Genomic DNA, 6,018 nt, shown 5'->3' on the forward strand with positions numbered 1-6,018 from the left:
GGCCGCAGCCCCCTTAAGCGTTACCGACATCTTTTTTCAGGGGGGGGGGGGGCTAGACCGCCTTTTTCAGGACGGTCTTACGATGTCAAACCCCCATGCAGCTGGGCGTGCTTTTCAGGGAAACTCGGAGCCAGGAATTTTTTCCCTTTCCCTTGCAGTGCCTCGCCTCGCACCTCAACTGATGCCCATGTTTGTTGTGACAACAAACACACATGATTCCGAGTATCAAGCAGCCTCATCTCTGAGGATTTCCACTGGCAGAGTAAATTCTCTGTGGCTAAGCGTTGGCTAGCTGAAAAGGCAACCCATCCTCCACCTAGGGCCATTGCTGAAGGAATTTCGTCTTCTGAGTGTTATCTGCTTCAAATATAAAAGGAGATTAAGAGAACCTGTCTGGTTAGTCTTGGGAGGTCAAACCAGTTTTTGGTTTAATTGAAATTCAGTGGCCTCAGGGAAGAGCCCTGGCCGGCAACTTAGTTTGCATGAACACAAAGGAACTATGCCTCCCCAAGCAACTGGGAGGTGGCTTGAAAAACAGCCTTTGAATTAATTATACTTACCTACAGTTTGGGGGTGGAATCCACTCAGGCAAAAGGCCTGGCTTGCAACTTAATTTGCAAGAAGACAAAGGAACTATATCTCCCCAAATGAATGGGGGGGCGGCTTGAAAAACAGCCTTCTGACCTAAATATACTTACCAACCGTTTTTGGGGTCGAATCCACTTGTCTTACCAATCTCTCTGGCAACCAACGCGCTTCGTCCTGTTCTTGTGAAAAAACGCATACCGCGCCTCTTCCCCATATCAAAACGGGGTCTGGGCCTTTCCAAGAATTATTTAAAGGATCCCGCCACTTAACCATGGCGTAGGAATTGGAAGTAGCCGGATGCCAATGTCTGTCAGCGGCAGACTGGCCTTCCGCATCCGTTTGGAGAAAATTTAAAACGAATAGAACAAAGGCAAGATGTGACTTTGGGGACCGAGGGGGATATAAATTTCCCTTCTTAGTTTTAATAAGCCAATTCTTAAGCGTGCGATGGGCGCGCTCCACTATTCCTTGCCCCATTGGATTATAAGGAATTCCAGTTTTAAGTTTTATATTAAATTCTTTACAAAATGAGATAAAGTTCTTACCAGTGTAGGCTGGTCCATTGTCTGTCTTAATGACCTTGGGTACTCCCATGGTATTAAAGGCTTGTAAACAATGATCAATTACATTTCTAGAGGCTTCTCCGGTATGCAGGGAAGCAAAAATAAGTCCTGAGCACGTATCAATGCAAACATGTATAAATTTTAATTTCCCAAACTCTGCATAGTGAGTTACATCCATTTGCCAAATTTGATTGGGCACCAGGCCACGTGGATTAACCCCTAAATGGGGCACTGGTGCTAAAGTGAGACAATTAGGGCATTGCTTTACGATCATTCTAGCTTGCTCCTTTGTGATTTTATGACGGAGCCTCAACGTATGACTAGAAAGATAAAATTTATCATGATCACGTTTTGCCAATTCTATGGGTGTGAGTGCCAAGACTTGACCAATTAGTGCTTTGTCAAAGCACTCATTGCCCTGAGCCAGAGGTCCAGGGAGACCCGAGTGAGATCTAATATGTCCTATATAAAAAGGATTTTTTCTAGCAAGAATGATACCTTGCAATTGTGAAAACAAGGATCCAGCTGGCGTATTAAAATTAAACATGCCACAGGTTTCTAGTTGCGGTATCGAAAATGCAACATAAGCACTGTCAGTAAAGAGATTAAACGTACTATTTACAGTTTGAAAAACACACAGCACTGCTGTAAGCTCTGATAACTGAGAAGATAACCCAGGTGTTTCTACGACCACCTGTTGATTGTTAACACGATATCCGGCTTTTCCTTTTGATGAACCATCTGTGAACACTAGGAGTGCATTCTGCAGCGGCTGTAGAGATGTCATTTTTGGAAATACGACCTCATGCATATTTAAAAACTTTATTAACTTGTCTTGAGGATAATGATTGTCTATACACCCTTTAAAACCAATCTGAGCCAGCAGCCAATCTGTGCTATGCTGTTTTAGCCATTCATCCTGATTTACACTGTAAGGTTGTATAATAAAGTCCGGTTCCTTACCAAAATAAGTCAATGCCTGCTTTCTACCAAGCATAATTACTTGGGCCACTGCTTCAAAATATGGCAAGATATTACGCCTAGAAGACACCCTCAAATGAATCCACATCAGAGGAGCCTTTTGCCATAATAATCCTGTAGGCGAATGAGTAGTATTAAAAATTAGCAGATGCAGAGGTAAGGAATAATCTATATAGGTAATAAATTGGTTCTCAATAGCTTTCTCCACTGTCTGTAAGGCAAAAAGTCCTTCTGAAGTTAATACCCTAGGGGATGTCGGATCAGCATTTCCTTTAAGAATATCAAATAAAGGTTGTAATTCCCCTGTGGTAAGTTTTAAATACGGCCGAAGCCAATTAATGTCACCCAATAATTTCTGAAAATCATTTAAAGTTTTCAAATTGTCCCTGCGGATAATTATCTTCTGGGAAAAAATTGACTGGTCCGTAAGTTTAAAACCTAGATAGTTATATGGCTCCTGAATCTGAATCTTCTCTGGAGCTATCTGCAGCCCTTTAGCGACCAGGGCTTGCTGCAAATCTCTAAAACATAAAAGCAAGGTCTGAGGATTTTTTCCTGCAATTAGAAAATCATCTGTGAAATGGATAAAGTAAATATCTGGCCATTTCTGTCTCACAGGTTGAATGGCCTGTGCTACGAATTTCTGGCACAAGGCGGGGCTGTTTGCCATGCCCTGGGGAAGCACGGTCCATTCAAACCTTTTCATAGGCTCTGCAAAGTTAATAGAAGGAACACTGAACGCAAACCTTTTGCAGTCTTCAGGGTGCAAAGGAATGGTAAAGAAACAATCTTTTAAATCTATGACTATTTTATGAAACCCTTTTGGAATAGCCACGGGAGATGGAAGACCTGTTTGTAAGGTTCCCATGGGCAACATTGTTTCATTTACCTTTCTTAAATCCTGTAACAATCTCCATTTGCCGGACTTCTTTTTAATTACGAATATCGGCGTGTTCCATGGAGATAATGACTCTATAAGATGTCCTGCCTCTAACTGTTCCTGCACCAAAAGAGAGGCAGCCTCCAATTTCTCTTTAGTTAAAGGCCACTGATCAACCCACACTGGAATGTCGCTAAGCCAATGAATTTTATCGGCGTGGGGTGCAGGCGAGATAGTGGCCATTACTGAAAATGCCCCAGACTTCTAGAGTTAGGGTTTGCCTGGGGGTTTTTAAACCTACTAGTGCCTTGTCCTTCATATCCAAGCCCCCGAGTAGGTTCGGATTCCTCCGACACTGTCTTTTGCTTAGAGGCAATTTCATTAGGATTACACAGAATCAAATTCATCTGAGATAACAGGTCTCTGCCCCAGAGCGTGGTAGGCAACTTCTGCATCACGAAAGGCCGAATTTGTCCTGAATTTCCATCTGCATCTTTCCAAGTTAGAAGTCTAGCGCTCTGTTTCGGATTATTTGCATAACCGATCCCTTGCAGATGCGTTAGGGTCTCTGTCAATGGCCAGTTAGATGGCCAGTCTTGTCCCTTAATAATTGTAACATCAGCTCCCGTATCTATTAATCCTTCAAAACTCTTTCCTTCAATAGTCAATTTAAGGTTAGGTCTTTTATTAGTAATAGACTGAACCCAGAACACTCCGGAGGAGCCAAAGCCCTCCTCCCCTCTCTTATCTTTAATGAATTTGGAAGGCAGTGGATGTAAGGGCACCAAGACTAACTGGGCAATTCTTTGATTAGCTGGAATACTTATGACACCACGAGAGGAAGCAGCCATAATTTTAATTTCTCCCTCATAATCACTGTCTATGACTCCTGGATAAATCTGCAGTCCCTTCACAGTAGAACTGCTTCGTCCTAACAACAATCCCCAAGTACCTTCAGGTAATGGTCCAAAAACTCCCGTGGGCAAAACCTGAACTCCCATCTCTGGAGCTAGTACGGCATGGCAGATGCAACAGAGGTCCAGCCCTGCACTTCCTGGTGTAGCTCTGGCGAGGTCAAGGATGGATTTCCTTGGCTCGGCAGTAGCTGTGCCCCACAGACAGTCTGATGCATCGGGGCCTGGGGCTGGCCCCTCCCCCCGTTTCCCGACACGGGTCTACCTTGGAAGTTATTTTTTGACTTGTCTCTCTTAACCCATTGATTTCCTTTTCTACACTTATGGCACGTTCCTGGTGGACCACCTGATTGCCGTTTATACTGGGCTTATTATCAGGACAATCACTCTTAAAATGACCCAGACTACCACATTTAAAACATCTCCTATTTCCTCGTCTTTGTGACAGAATCCCTTGAATAGTTGTTCCCTGCAGCGCTGCAGCTATAGCTAAACCCTGATTATAGGATGGACCGATCTCAGAACAAAGGCGAATGTAACCGGCTAGGTCTGTCTTTCCCCTCTGGGGTCTAATGGCCTCTCGGCAGGCCGCATTAGCATTCTCATAGGCTAGTTGCGTAACCAGCGGATTCTCTGCCTGAGAGTTTCCAAAAATTCTATTAGCCGTTTTCAGCAATCTGTCTACGAAATCCTGAAAGAGTTCGTCGGGAGCCTGTTTCACAGCTGTTAGATTTCCACTAATATCTCCCTTAGCTGGTAACAGAGTCCAAGCACGGCGGGCGGCCACCGCAATCTGCGCATACACTGCGATGGGAAACCCAATCTGGTTATTATTTCCTTCAAATAGGCCTTCCCCCAACAACATCTCCGCATTCCATTCTGGATGGCCTGCTTGAGTGTTAGTGGCGGCGGTTCTTTTGCAAGCCTCACGCCATTCAGAACTCCAGAGCAAGAAATCTCCCCCCGACAACGTAGCTTTACACAACGTTTTCCAATCCTGTGGAGTTAGATTCGACTCAATCACAGTATCCAACAACGCCTGTGTAAAGGGAGCTGTCGGGCCGTACTGGGCTACGGCTAGCTTTAACTCTTTTATCACCTTAAATTCCAAGGTCTGATATTGTCTGACCACATTGTCCTGGTCTTCTATCTCAAGGACTGGAAAAGCTAAGATTTCTGACGTATCCTGCCCCTCTCCGCGGGCCTGGTTTATAACTCTTTCTAATGGCGACTGGCGGGTCTCCGAGTTATTGTTCTCTCTAGTATTAGAGACCCTTTTTTAGCTCCTGTAACTCATTAGTCAATTTCTGCAATTTAATTTCAAACTCTAACTTTTGTAATTGCATATCCTTCTGGATTTCGGCCTCTGCCATCAAGGTCACAGGCGGCGCGGATGGCGCTACAGGGGGCCAAGTTTCTCCATGAACTTCAATCGCTCCTTTCTCGGGATGAGCTATTTTTTTCCTAACCACAGACTCATCAGAACTGTCTCTTTGTTTACGAGACTCAGGTTGTGGAGAATTTTCTATAACAGGGATCCTCTCCACATGGCCTTTTACTTGAAAATCCTCACTTTCATGAATAACACCTAATTCTTCCAAACTTCCTTCATCTATGATGTCCTTAATCAGAGTCCAAAGGCAGAGGGTGATATTGTCTGCCTTGGCTGCCTTTAGTGAATTACCAATTCTCAGCCAAGTTCTCTCATTTAACGTTCGTTTTTCTCGGAACCAAGGACAACAGGAATATATCTGGTCCAAGAAATCTTCTAATCTTTCCTCTTCAAACCCAATCCCTTTTGCCTGAAGCAACTCTTGAATGTTGCGTGCGCAGATCTCGCGCGAACTTTCCTGTCCCATTTTTTCCTATCCTTTTAACCCAAGCAACTCCTGTGTCGGGTGCACACAGTATGCTTGAAAAACTGTATCCCTTCCTTGCACTCACAACAATAGACACGAATTCACTAGCGCTAGTTTTGACTTCTATGTTGCTTACCGTGCAGATACCATTAATTTTCACCTTTTTCTGCGAAGCTTCGCTGGATAGGGCCACCTCAGGAATTCTCTCGTGCCAGGTCTCCCACGTTCAGGCG

This window comes from Apodemus sylvaticus, chromosome 19 (assembly GCF_947179515.1).
Source record: "Apodemus sylvaticus chromosome 19, mApoSyl1.1, whole genome shotgun sequence".
NCBI classification, from domain to species: Eukaryota; Metazoa; Chordata; class Mammalia; order Rodentia; family Muridae; genus Apodemus; species Apodemus sylvaticus.